The following is a 15,686-nucleotide window of genomic DNA, read 5'->3' as shown; positions in this document are numbered from 1 at the left end:
GATAGCATACAATTAGTATCAAATATTCTAACATTACAGAAGCATTCAAAATTTACAAAATTCAATCCTATCTATGGACAGCATAGATTAAAAGAAAAGGGAGGTGGAGGTGAATAATATTTTTTGTTCAGTAGTTTAACAGCAGATGGATTAATATAATTTGAAAATTAAACACTAAAATTAATTAGTAAGCTTAAATACATAAAATTAGTTGATACATATTTTGTCAAGCATAATGTTTATTGGTTTGAATTAATCATACATTATCTCACTACAATGATAGTATATTTTTACAATGATATTGTATGGCAAGTGTGAGAGGCCAAATTTGGTCAGTTTGAACATAGAACATGTAGATGTGGTTGGTTTAAATGCTAAAGTGTTAAATTCTATAGAAATTATTAGGGAGCTCTGTGAACAGTCTTGGTATATTATTACTGAAGGATACAAAATTATAAGTACTGGTGATGATAACCAAGCAATGCAAACAAAAATGTTGCAGTCCTTAATTAACATAGAAATAAAAGAATGAATATACACAAAGCTTAGAATCCATTCAGTAAACTCAGCAAAGAATCTAGCACAATATGGTATAACTGAAATGAGTTTCCATGTTCTCAAATGTGAAAAACCTTACAAACTTGTTGATTACAATTTCATTTTATATAGAATACAATGAAACCCAGCTTATAGTTAAGTGCATATAGAAAAACGAAATGTTCATACCAGTAACACAGAAGTAGATAAAAACAACTAAAAAAAAAACAAATGTTTGCATAAAATTATGTGTCTGTTAGTGCAAGGTTTTTCCTATTGAAATGTATATCGTAAATTGTAGAGTTTAACTGACTAGTTATGAGTTATATTTAGTAAGGACTGAGTTTTAAATATTTGATTTTCTTAGTTAATGTGATTGGCAGTAAAGTGTAGGTAACTGAGATATATAAAAAAGAAGAAAAAAAGAAAAGGAAAAAAGAAATTAAATATGAAATTTTGGATGAACTAAAAACTTTAGCGACATCTTGCATTCAGATTGTTTAAACAGAAATATAAAATAGAGAAATGTGACTCTTGAGAATAAAGAGAATATTAAAATAATAGAACGAATAAAATCAAGCACAAAAAATAGCTTACTTTAAGACTTCCAAGACATTCATCTTCACATTCTGCATTTTGTAAAAAGTCCATAGCCAATACAACATCTGTGTATTATATGGCCAGACAGATTAGGACTTAGGCAAATTTATGCATAACATGGAAGTGCAGAAATTGAAGTCCAAGACAGGTCATAGAAAAGAAGTTCCTAGAAGTGACCTTTTAACCTTCAGTAAATATGATACAGAACATATTTGATTCATTTAGTTTCTATTGTAAGAAATGAATTACAACCGAAAAAAGTTGACAGAACTGAATAACAACAGAATGGTTAGTACAGACTAGCACCTCAATTTTATGAATAAAATATATAGAGTTAAAAAAATAATTAGAGCCGAAGATTGACATATCTGAAACGTCAGGAAGTGAGTAAAATATTATTTGAGAAGAAGCAGTAATTTTATTGACCTTCACATGTAGCACTGAATGTCAGAAAAGAAAAATATGAATAAAAGAAATGTGCATAAAGTAAACTTACAAGACATGAACCTTCTTAAGAGAAAATGGCCAATGAGATACAATAGCTGTAGTCAAAGCATTAGTCTACTGACCACGTACTTATAAATTTAAAACTTACAGACAGCAATTATTGTCTTTTACCTCTGAGTAAATAAAGCAACAAAGAATACTGTAATAAGAAATTTGTAATGCTTCCAAAATTCATAAGAACTTAAGAGATTATTTCATAGGCATATAATTTTAGTTGGTATTTCAAAAGGCTAGAAAGTAAATTCACTGTTGCTGTACATTATCTTTATTATTAAGTAGATTTTTCAATTAATTATTTCATTACTATTGTTTGAAGTACTACAATTGTTAGGATACATTATTTCACAAATAGCTAAAAACTATGCAATTTCATGTCCATGTATAAATAATAGATATAATCAGAAAGATTTAAAGTAATTCCTTACATAAATATAAGAAACTGAGTATAAACAGAAAGACTGTGGATTGGAAAGTTATAAAATCAAAGATGCAATTTTACAAGGGGATGTTCGTTTTAAAGCTGTTTACAAGAAAAGGTTGCAAAGTCTGCCTCAAAATGATGTGGCTTCAGGTTCAGAGAAGAAAACTGTTTATGATGCAATGCAGTGGCATCTTGAGTGTCTTCTGTTATACCTTCAGACCAGTCAATGCCTTGTGAGTGGAACTGGTAGATAGAAACTGCATGAAAGCCTATTGTGTGTGTGTATACACACACACACACATTTATAAAGCTATCAATGTATGCCCAGATATCCTTCTTGTTACCAAACCTCCACTTGTTCCCACGTGGGGTAATAATCTCAGTCTAACAAAGAACCTGGACTTATTTTGCATTGGAAACAAATAATACAATATAAGTATCACATGACATGGCAAGAAGTCCAGACACACTTTTGTGGCTGGCTGTAAGCGAATGGCATCATCAGAAAGCCATCATTTACAAACTAGCAAATGAAAGAGAAATAGAAATTCACTCATTCACACACAATAATATGGATGAAGACATAAGAAAACTGTAACTTTAACAGCAGGATCTGAGCACTACCTCTACAGTAAACTATACAGCTATGTTCTCTCACTCTTTCTCTCTCTCTCTCTTTCTCTCTATCTATATATATATATATATATATATACACACACATATATAGACACTCATAGTGAATTTCTTTCAGTTTCTGTCTTTGAAATCCATTGACAAGGCTTTAGTTTGCCAGAGCTGTAGTAGAAGACACTTGTCCATAGTACCATGCAGTGAGATTGAACTTCAAATTATGTGGTTGAGAAATAAAATTTCTCTGTTATTGTCACACCACTGCTGTTGTTACACCTCATGATTGTATAAGCCAAGTGGAATTCCCTTGAAGAGATTCTCTATGGTTGGATGCCTTTCCTGTCGCCAACCCTAAACTATTTTCAAGTAAGGCAATATTTCTCCACAACTGGACAAGATTTAAAGGAAGATTGGAAGCAAAGGACATTGTTTGTATGATGGTGATGCATGAAATCAAGACAATGATACATAAACAGGTATACATATACAACAAGCTTCTTTCAGTTTCCTTCCACAAAATCCATTCACAAAGCTTTAGTCAACATGGAGCTATAGGACAAGGTACTTGCCCAAGGTACACAGTGGGATTGAGCCCCAAATCATGTGGTTTGGGAAGTTAACCACACAACAACATACACTAGACATAAGCATATTTAATACCCACTTTTTTTTAAAAAACTATTTCTTACTCATTTTCTCCATATTCTGCAATTTAGCATTTTGAAATACATACAACTGTAAAAGAGTCAAATTATACATATACTAGTACACATTAAGCTATACTGCTACAGGTTAAGCATCTGATAACATGATAGCTTATTGCCAGCAGGACCTGCCATAAACATGCTATTTGAAATAAAATATGTAATAAATTATGATGAAGATGCTGATGGCAATGGTAATAATGATAGTGCTGCTAAAAAGGATGGTGCCAAAGTTCAAAGTATCATGTGGAGCAAATCTAATTTTCCTTTCCAAATAAATATAAAAATCATGCAATTTCAAAGAATTTGAAAATGAATAACCAATCTTTTATATATTATATAAAAGGCAAATATTAAAATTGCTAGTAAATAATCTATTATATGTGCACAAATATGATTAAGTGAGGGGAAAACACGAGAGAAATAGAGCAATTTGTACCATATATATTAATAATAAAAATTCAAGAGAATGTGAAGGCTGACGACTAAATTTAATTAAGAATTATCACACACAAAAGGTCTGCTTTAATTGGCAATCATTCTATTCATAGCCTGTAATTGTTGAAGGGAGTGGATTATTCTAAATTAATTAAATGATGTCAAAAGATGAAAAACCTTGCATATTTACAAACCACTAATTAAGGCTATGAATTGTAGGCCTTACAGGCTCTAAGTACTTGTAAGCTTAGTTCAATACATTGTCATTAAAAGTATGGTTTTGAACATCGTCATTATTATCATTTTGATATCCATCTCTTTTCTATACAAGTATGAGCTGATGAAGACTTGTTGAGACAGTATGCTATGGCCAGAGGCCCTTCCTGTTGCTATCCTGTACTTGTTTCCAAGTAAGGTATTTATTCCATTGACTGCTCAATGGCCAGCATTAAACAATGATACCACTGATGAAATAGTGACATTATTTTATGCTAAAGCATGTAAACAATGTTAGGAAACAAATGGGATAACATACATGAAACAGGCTTCTGTACAGTTTCCATTTGCTAATTTCCCTTGCAGAGCATCAGTCACTCCTGAAGCTGACCATGGAGAACAAACTCAAAACCATATGGTAGTAAAATAAACTATTTACTATACTGTTATGTCTACTTTGATGAATAACTTTTATTGCAAACGTATGCAGTTAGTTATAATTTCTTTTGGTGGTGGGGAGGTGTTAAATCTTAGCAAAACATTTAAGGCATATATGGTTGATTTGTTTTTTTAAATATTTCTTTGCTTTAACTGATCAATAGTTGAATATATTTAAACAAAGAAATTTGAAGTGTAATAAGCCATACATAAACTGTGTTTTACCAATATGAATTAAAAATCATTAACTATGTTTGAAAACAATGACATAACAGCTATGGAATCTTATTACATATGCAGCAGAAAGAAAAACTTACTGTCTTGAAATAAGGTCACTAATGTTTGGTGTTGATTCTATAATCTTAACAATAAACAGCATCAAAAGTAGGCATATTCATAGAAAGAAAGAAATGGAACAATAGATTTAAAAAATTCTATATGTGAAACCAAACTTGAAGCAGTTTACCTAAAAATATTATACAGCACATACGGGAAGAAATACTACTGTATAGCGATTATTTCTTTAGTTAAATAGAGAGACAAACACATTAATGTTTAATTGATTTCTAAGAATGAAGATGAAAATGAGTGGGAAGTCTTATCACAGTTTAAGGAGCTTGACTACGGACTTAATGGTCATGAGTTCAAACCTTAATGCATCAGACATTTTTGTCTTGCCCTATACCTCATTGAAAAATGTACTTCATAGTTGAAAAGTTAGTGATAGAAAGTGCAGTCATAAAACAATAGTTTTAAGAGTTTGCAAATGTTGCCGGGGGGGGGGGGACGACAAAACAAAACAAACAAACCCACCTATGTTAACATAAAAGAGTATTTGAGAAAGCATAACTTACTCATTGCAAGACTAAAATGATGGATTAGTAGCCACAAAACCACAAGTCTAAACCTTATTTAAATACATTACTTCACCTGCAATAGTTTACTAAGTGGAAAAATTTTCATATTAAAGAAAAATGATGAAACACTCAATATTATGCCGTGTTATCATGCAATTAAAAGAAGAAAAAAACCCATACAATTATTATAATTATTAATTAATTGAAGCTATATAGAATCATATTTTCAAAGCTCCCAGATCACTGCCAAAATAAACTCACTTTTATGTAATTTTCACCAAAAGAGAAACCACTCCCTTGGATTTTGATCTATTACACCATTACCATATATAATGATAAGGGTGTTATGCTGGATGTCTAGTTGGTTAAGAATCACCATAGTTCTTTGGTTCTTAGATGAGCACAAAAGGAAAGCAATGCCAAACATTGTCCACTCCTTTGCATAACCTAGCTAGAATTTTTCAGTTTGCCAAAATTCTTTATTAGTAATTTATTACTTAACATTGTCAGATTACAGAGTTTTTTTTGTCTGGTCGTTTGTAGTTTCAGATTTTGATCACTTTTAAAATGTATAAATATAACTGAACCGAGCCAACCCTAAAATTAAAAGTACACAGTTGAAAAAAGACAGTCTTTAAATAGCTGTTGGCTACAAAATTACAATTTCATGCAAAAAAAAAAAAAGGACAGACACAATTGTATTGTAATTTTAATCAGGTACACTGAAAGACAATTGCTATCAGAAAATATACAATACACCAATTTTTAAAATTTTCTAAATAACAATTCAGTTCTTAAAGGAATTTACCTAATGTAAAGAGAAATTTAAAAAAGAAGAGGGTTACACATTTAAAAAGAAACTGAGTTTAACTAAAAAATGTAGTCCTATAATAATAATCTGCAGTCTATATTTAACAGGGTATAATACATACTGCTAATTTTTCTTATCAGTATTCTTTTGATTTTATACTTAGCATTTTAAAATATGAGGCACCATCAAAAATGTTTCTAAGATTAGCACAGTTGTGTTCTATATACTCTACAAAAGTGTGTATATGTGAAGAGAACCTATTATTGACTGTATGTAATCCCATCACCAACAATAAACTTTCTTACGAAAAAAAAACTATCTACAAATATCAATTCTTTTAAAAATAAAAATAAGCAACAAAAGATGTCTTTAGAACTAATACCGACAGTTTGTGACTATCTAATTGCAATCATAATTGTCATCTTTGTTGTGTTAGTTTTTGTTTTTCTTTTTTGCTAGGGAAGTCTTAGAAACTGCAGTCAATTGTAAAAATGCAAACATTTGATACGACTGAGTTGTAAGTTTAGCAGATAGAGAAATTTGTAGATTAATCTTGCTAGGCAACTATCTTATATGTCATCTTACAAACATTGCTTATCGAAAGTAGTGCAAATGCTCTTTTGGCACTTGAATTTAGTACTCTGCGAGAAGAAACAAATTATTGTCTGATAACAAGGACTATCAATACAGAATGAATAACAGCCAGAAAAGGTAGGAGGATCTTACTAACAAGGATATCATGCTAAAACAGAAGTGATTATATTAAGCAATAAAGTTGAGAAAAACTTATTAAACAAAGCCTCTTTTACTTTGGCAGTCAGTTTAAAAAGAGATTTACAGCTTCTATATATAACGCAACTGGATGAGACAGATGATACCTCTCACTTGCAAAGCCTCCTTCATATTCTGGCAAAGTAACTTAAGTTTTTACCTGCCTAATAAACTTAAGCAGGTAACAAGCGAATCCAAAGATCCACCCTATGGTAATGTTACAGAGTTAACAATAATAATTAGACACCATATCAGCTAAGAGACTAGGCAGAGCTATGCAAATGTTAGATACTTTGTAAACCATGGATGCAATAAATGAAGTAGAGGGATTATTAGATAGGTATAATTAGTTAGAGATATTTTATGTCATCCAAAGGCAGAGAAATACCACAAGTTAACAGAAACAGGACTTTTCTTACTTTTTAAAAATTGTTCTGGCAAAGTAAAAGAAGCTTTGTTTAAAATATTTTTCTCAACTTTATTGCTTAATATAATCACTTCTGTTTTAGTATGATATCCTTGTTAGTAAAATCCTCCTACCATTTCTGGCTGTTATTCATTCTGTATTGATAGTCCTTGTTATCAGACAATAATTTGTTTCTTCTCGTAGAGTACTAAATTCAAGTGCCAAAAGAGTGGCTGTGTGGTAAGTAGCTTGCTTACCAACCACATGCTTCTAGGTTCAGTCCCACTGCATGGCACCTTGGGCAAGTATCTTATACTATAGCCTCGGGCCAACCAAATCCTTGAGTGGATTTGGTAGACAGAAACTGAAAGAAGCCCATCGTATATATGTATATATATATATGTGTGTGTGTTTGTCCCCCCAACACCGCTTGACAACCGATGCTGGTGTGTTTACGTCCCTGTAACTTAGCGGTTCAGCAAAAAGAGACCGATAGAATAAGTACTAGGCTTACAAAGAATAAAAATTGGGGTCGATTTGCTCGACTAAAGGCAGTGCTCCAGCATGGCCGCAGTCAAATGACTGAAACAAGTAAAGAGTAAGAGTAAGAATATTGTTGATAATTTCTTTTTTTGTTCATAGGAGGATCAAACTGATTGATGCTTGTATTAGAACTATCACTGGATTGCATAACAATAACACATGAGGCTTAAGACTCAGCTTCTCACCAAGGTAGAAGCACCCAGTACACTCTGTAAAGTGGTTTGCATTGAGGAGAGGGGGGAATCCAGCCCTGGAGACCATGCCAAAACAGACAAGAATCCTGCACAGCCCTTCAGTTGGTCAGCTTCTGTCAAACCATCCAGCCCATACCAACATGGAAAGTGGACGTTAAATGATGATGATTATGGGGGTGGTGGTTGCCCTTACATACAGGCTAGTCCCTTGCAACCCTCTCCAGCTGAGTATGTCTAATCTCATGGGCTTATGAGTGCTGGTACCACGTAAAAAGCACCCATGCTGGTGTTGTGTAAAAGAACCCAGTACACTCTGTAAAGTGATTGGCTTTAGGAAAGCATTCAGCTGTAGGAAACACCAAAACAGACAGGGAGCCTAAACAGTCATTCAGCTGGTCAGTTTCTGTCAAACTGTCTAACCCATGCTAGCATGGAAAACAAATATTAAATGATGATGATGAATCACTACACATGAATACATTTAGTGCTAAGAAAACACAAAATTCTAAGAATACTCTGTACAAAATCAAACTTATTCTGAATCCAGATATGTTACTGATCTCAGAAGCTAGAATATAATAAAATTTATATCTACTGATCAGTCTAAATGATGATACCTGCAATTCTGACTTGGAATGACACTTTATGTCAAATCTGAAAGGATGAAAGCTAAAGTTGATCTTGATGGGATGAGAGTACAGAAATCCAAATACTGCAAAACATTCTATACTATGTTTTAGCAGCTCTGACAATTCACCTTGTCTATTTATCTCTCTTACTATGTATATATGTGTGTGAGTGTGTATGTACAATCACACAGAATAATTCCACAATTCTCACCTACCAAATTCTACTCACAAGTCATGATCAACTCAAGGTTATGGTAGAAGTTACCTGCTTAAAGTGAGATCAAAACTAAAACCATGAAGCTGGGAAGTAAACTTCATATCAATACATTGTCATGCATTGATTACATTATTCTTCTGATTGTGATAAGTCAGAAACAAAAAAAATCAGTATTAGTTTCATATCTATAAAATAAATTAAGCAATGTAGGTATATAGTCAAACATAAAATCTTTAATATAAATCTTCAGGATATTAAAAAAAAAAAAATACTGAATTAGACTAGTCTGTAATTTTACTAAATTTATTCAAAATATAAGCCCTGAAAAAATTCATCTGAATCACAAAATCTACAAACTTTTTTTCATACTTTGCAAATAAAAGTCCAGACTGAATTGAAATTGGCAAATACACATGAAACTGAATATTTAAAATCTCAAGATCAGTGTCACCTAAGTTGCTCTAAACCCTTTATAAATAAAACCAATTAAAATGCTTCCAAAGAACATTCCACCATTTACTTATTTTTTAAACAATTAATAACAATACATCCAATAAAATCTTTACTAGACAAAGAAATATAAAGATGCAAAACAGTAAATTATTGCCTGCATTGATTCTGTATCATCTCAAGCATACTAAGTTTTAACCTCATACTTTCAAGTTAAGAGCAGCTGTCATAAGTATCTTCCAATTGCAGTTCATGGCACTTCTATTTTCCTCTACTATTCACTGTTTATTCAAAACATATATCCACATCAAAACAGTTGTGTTACTCTATCAAGTACTGAGTCACTCTCGACTTACAGTCTTCAAAGGAAGAAAATATTCTTTTCTACTCTAAGCACAAGGCCCAAAATATTTGGGGAGGGGGCCAGTCGATTAGATCCACCCCAGTATGCAACTGGTACTTAATTTATCAACCCCAAAAGAATGAAAGACTCAGAATTTGAGCTCAGAACATGAAGACAGAAGAAACACTGCTAAGCATTCCGCCCAGTAGGCTAACGTTTCTGCCAGCTCGCCACCTCAATGGAAGAAAATTTTAAACAACCAATGGATCATTTCTCTCCAGTTTCAACAGATCTTTCACATTCAATGTTCATAGCCATGTCTTACAATTGGTTCATACAGTTAGAATTTTGCAGTGAGAAAATCTGTATTGCAAACTGGAATAAAAGCACCCTGAATTTATTCCATTCATTTCTTAAATTAACTTCAAAGATCTCACCATGAGAAAGTAATAGACCTATTGCAGCCCTTACATGATCACCAGGATGTTATTATAATAGTTTCAAATATTGTCAAATATTATCTTTAATAGTATTGTTCTAGTAAATACTTTAAAATGAAAGTTCATGTTTATCTATGTATTCCATACATGAAAACAATCTGGTCAGTGTCACTATCTCAGTCAGAAATACAATCATATATGAAATATGAGAGAATAATATTCGAAGCTAAATAGTAAGGATAGAGAAATGTGGTCTCATCTGCTAGGTACAAGTATCTTAGAGTACTACATTAACGTGACATTCTTCTAAGTAAAAATGCAAAATTACAATATCATCACAATGTTGGACGGACAAATCAATGTTGGAGATTATTAAATGGAACTTTAAAGATCTGATTATTCTAAAATGAATGTAGTTATTCTGACTGCAATTATATGAATAAAATAAAGCTTATAACTACACACAGAAAATAATTAGAAATAAAGACAAAGTAAACCCAGACATATTTCTCGTATTTGAGAGTGAAATACGGTAAACAGAATTTAGACAAAGATCTAAAGACTTAAGATCCATACAAATCTATAAGCAAGGAAATAATTTGAGAATGAGAGTCTATTATAGTTAACAAGCAGCTGTTGAGGTGCATTTCTTAAGCCTTTCTTTTATGTCGCTTGGATATATTGATATGAAACAGATGTATGGTGTTCATTCTTCTAACAGAATTCAAAAGAAATATATTTGTTCATTAGAACTCTAAGAAGCACCAAAAGAATTAACAGACATAATATTAAAGAAGAATCTAACTACAATAAGACAGCCTAAGCTATTTCTTCCAAAAGTATTATTACAAATGTCTGTAAGCAGCAGCATGGATGGTTTGTTTTAACCAGTGTGAATCAAATGGATATGAGAAGAAACTGATATACTTTTAAATGAATAAATTTTCAAATTTAGCTCCTTGTTGAAAATTAAATACAAATAAAATGAAAAGTTTTGAAATCTGGAAAATTTTCTGTAACTTACTAAACAAAAGAAGGCATTAATAGAAAAGAATGGTATATAGTGTGTTAAAGAAGAAAAAAAAAACCAGAAGCTAATGTTATGTTAAAGGGTCCCCCCCCCAAGGAAATTCAAACATAGTCATATTTGAAAATTTAATAATTTTTCACAAAACCAAGGATGACTGTGCACATTGCATGGACTGAAAGCTATCTCACTCTGTAAATAACAACTGGCTCTTCTAGCATTTGTCAAGAGAGTTTCTACCAGCTTGCCAAATCCTCTGATCCACTACTCTTCAAACAATAAAGCTTTCACATTTGCTATTCACTTGAGAAAGCTTTCATATTTACTGCTCCCTTTCCTCCCAACCCTACAAGCATGCACTAAACTAAACTCCTGAAAACACTCCAATACTCAGGTCATCTCCATATGCATTTAAGTGCACAATCTGACGATTTCTCATCATGACAATCTCTCTACCATTAACTCCTAATCTCCAAACTGAAATTTGTCTCTACAAAATTTCATCCCATTTGACATACTACAAAATATTTAGTGTCTAAGGCAGGCAACCTTTGGCTTTGCCAACTGCCAACATACTCTCGCTTCCAACACTTTAAAGGTGAAAGAAACACTTGTTAGTAATCACTTCCTTTGCCACTCTAAATCCATCTCCTTGCACAAAGATTTCATTTTTGAGAAGTTTGACAAAAGTAATGCTATTGCACTTGAAATAATCGTAGCCTTTGAATGTGTCTAGCATGAGAACCCGCAGCTTAAGTTGCCTGGTTATAGTTCCATCAAGGACTAGAAGTTTCTTGTTTAGACTATCATTGCAGATGTGCCAAAAGGAGTATCTTCTAAAAATACAATCAACTCTGGTGTAATTCACAGTTTGATTTTGTCTCTCACACTCTTCCTTCTGCACACCATCAGTCAGCTTGCTGTCATTTTAACCCTTTAGTGTTCGCATTATTTTGCCAAAATTAATGCTTCTTCATCTACATCGTTTTGAATTAATCATGCATTATCTTGTAGCTATGAGATTTTGATGAAGTAGCTGTTAATTTTTTAAACAATATTGTAGGGTTGGTGTGAGAGACCAGATACGGCTAGTTTGAACATAAAACAGGTAGAATATTTTTGGCCGGATATGGCCGGTTTAAATGCTAAAGGGTTAAACAACACTCATTCCTAATGTAGGCCCCCTTTACCTTCTGCCCACATATATTATTCTCGAACAATATAGATTGACAACCTGCTTCCATGAATCAAAACCTTGAAAATGCTTTCTAATAGGGATATGACAAACTGTTCTACTTTAATAGCACAAAGACACCATCACTACAGGTATCAAAGAATCATTCTTGACTGTACCTTCCCAAAATCATACCAGAAGTTATTTCTCATAAAGATCATTTTATGAAATAATCTCCCCATCCACAAACCAATGAGAATTTCTAAGTGGTTGCTCAGCCTGCTAGAAACAGCAGACAAACCCTCTTCAAATCACACTCTACTCTTTGAAATGAAAAGATGCATTGGACAATGCAATCCTAGATACATGCTTAAAAAGAGAGGAAGGTGACAGACAGAATTCTCTTGATGATAGGTCTGTTCATTCAGAGTTGACTTGGGGTTAAACAACAAACTCCTCTTCCTACCCAGATTTTTCTCCCAGACATCAATCTGCAGATGTTCAAACTTATTGTCAATTATGTCAATCTCACCAGTCCAGGAGGGCTTGAAAAGGTTACAGGCACTACCTTTCCATTGATTAATTCTTAATTAATTAATAGTTTTAAAAAATGGTGGTAGCCACCTGAAGTTATTTTCACACTAGGCTTTCAAAATGTATTTCAGTCAAATATGAGGTTTCAGAAATGTCAAATAATGTTTTATAATTAATATCAATGAATCAAAAGAGAGAAGATAAAGAAACAAAATAGCTGCTTCTATCTTGGTTTTTCATAGCCAAATAAAAAATTATTTCTATTTTTGTAATTGCAAGCACAAATAACTTTATGAGAGATAACAATAAAAGTACTGGAAATAAGTGGTTGGAATTTTAACTTTAAATATACTACACATTTAGCCTTAAACTATGGTTTATCTAAATCAAACTGAGAAGTATAATTCATTTTATTCCAGTGTAAGAAATTGTAATTACGTACACAAATTTTTTTAGGCTCTGATTATGCAGAATAAAGGTAGATTTTATCAGCAAGAAAATAAACTACCAAAAACAAAAACGTATGCACAAATTTAAATAAAATCCAAGCCAAATTATGAACATAGTGTTACAGAACTCATTCTAGAAATCAGTAAGAGGGCATTATGCCTGAGAAAGGAGTGCGGTGAGGGTGTGTGGATAATGCAGTGGATGTTAGCTGAACTTAGTGGTAGTGCATTTCCCATCTTGTCCATAGCACATAGTGCAAATAAGTTGTTTAGCGTGAAACATAAGTTGTTTAGTGTGAAGTTTCTTTGTTTCTTATTTTATTTTTATTTTTGCTGTAAATATGTGGGGTTTTTTTTTTGTTTTGAATTGTATCTTAGTAAATATAAGTATAGAGTTTTGGGTGCTTACTATGAATTAAATAATTTCTGAAACTCAGTTCTATCCAACCAAATAAGTGCTAACTCTGTAATATTTGAATTACATAAAACATTCAGAAATATCTAAACTGCTTTAGAGAGATTTAGGTTAAGAAGCAAAAAACCCAAACAACATTGAATTCCAGAAAACTTTAGTCATCCCCAGGTTAAGCCCAATTGATCAGATCTATGATCAAAGACAAGCTAACAATGATTAATCCAATCTGTTTTTCAGGTGTGCATGTGTGTGTATGAGGGGTAGTTGTATATGATGTCATAGCCAATATGTCATTCCTTGTTTAAATTAGAGACCCTGCACTCTGTGTGGTAATGGTTAATGGGGTACCCCGACAAGATAAGTTGCCTTAGTTTGTATTAGCCACAGAAAATATCTTTTTTTTTAACAGTTTAGTCAGAAGAAAGACAGCAGCCATGACCCTAAGAGTGGTGAAAAGAATGGAGAAAAATCACTCTCAGGCTGGGGATTTGGTCTGAATGGTTGCAACAGAATAGATTCCATTATAGACACCAAAAGGCCATACCTGGGTGTGAAACCAAGCTACAGATTACATCTACCACACAAGGACAGGAATGGTTGTGTTAGTTGTGGACATTACATAGTAACAGTGACAGAATATGAGCAAAAAAAAGAGCCTGTATAGTCTCTCAACTCTCTAAGAATAGCAATGAAATCTTTCCTACATCATCTTGAATAAAAGAAAAAAAGAGACACACCAAACAATATCAGTATAAATACACAAACAGAATGGTCATGAATGGAATATCCCATATGATACATCTAATAATTCAGGGCTGACCTGAGGCTAAATAAAAATATGGGATGCATATGAACTGGCAATCCTACTGACTCGGTAGCCAGCTGAAATTTTAAATACATGTTCTAAGAAGTTGTTTTAACTCAAAATATTCCAGGCCATCTATATAAGAGAGGGAGAGAAAGAGAGATCCATGATCACATTCTTTAGGAATATATAACACTATACTATGTAACATATCCCTCTCTTCTTTTTAAAGATATAGAGTGTTAGCTAGGGGAGAGTCAAATAATTATATGGTGATTCTCTCACTGGCTAGTTGTTATTGTTTAGCCTTGTTTTGGTCTTGACTGAGCAAGCTTTGATCAAATACATTCTAGTATTGACCACTCCTTCTTCATAGGGGTATCTAGAGCTACATTTCCTCAAATAACACCCTATCATTAAATAACAGTGTTATATGAAGAAAATTTGGCTGCCATTTCTAGCAGGACAAGAGAATCCCTAGTCTGGAAGTGAATATCTATTGCACACCAGCCATTTCTAATCTCTAGTCTCCTTTGTTAACTAGATAAAGATTATCTACTTGGTAGTGGATGTCTATTGCAGGTCAGCCATTTCTGTACATCTCTTGCTTCTGAACCAAAATCCAGATGAAGCACCAAGTGATCACTCTTAACAATTGGGTGGAGTTGATAGCCTCTGATTATAGCCTTCTTTTAATTAACTGATAAAATGGATTCAAAAATAATATGGGTATACATATAAAATAGGATTCATAAATCAGGTAAATTTTCTTGGTTGCAATAAAATGATTATTTGTATACAGTTGTATAAAATATAGTAACAAAGTTAAAAATAATTCACAATTGTAAAATCTAATTGCAACTTTTCTAACAATGTTTCTTGAATTGTTTTCTTTCTTCCTGACACTGACAACTTTACTATGTTTTTCTAGGTTTTCTTTTACCACTCAAAACAAACACTGATACTTGAATGTTGTTTTCTTAAGATATAAATAATTTAGCACAAAGTGCCATGCTTATTTTACCATGACTTGCTCCTAGGTAAATTTCTGTCTACTCCGCAAAATACTGTTTCATTTAATACAATTGTTACAGATGTCATTCTTAGAAATTGACTGCACAAAATCTGTA

The 15,686-nt window shown here is 32.5% G+C and overlaps 1 protein-coding gene across 8 annotated transcripts in view; it reads right to left on the bottom strand.

The window, feature by feature from the left end:
- The window catches only part of LOC115232614 (dystrophin), a 744,226-nt gene that overhangs the window by 374,365 nt on the left and 354,175 nt on the right, over positions 1-15,686 (bottom strand). The window lies entirely within an intron of this gene.

This window comes from Octopus sinensis, linkage group LG2 (genome assembly GCF_006345805.1).
Source record: "Octopus sinensis linkage group LG2, ASM634580v1, whole genome shotgun sequence".
In the NCBI taxonomy this organism is placed as follows: Eukaryota; Metazoa; Mollusca; class Cephalopoda; order Octopoda; family Octopodidae; genus Octopus; species Octopus sinensis.
This window is presented reverse-complemented; position numbering and strand designations above follow the sequence as displayed.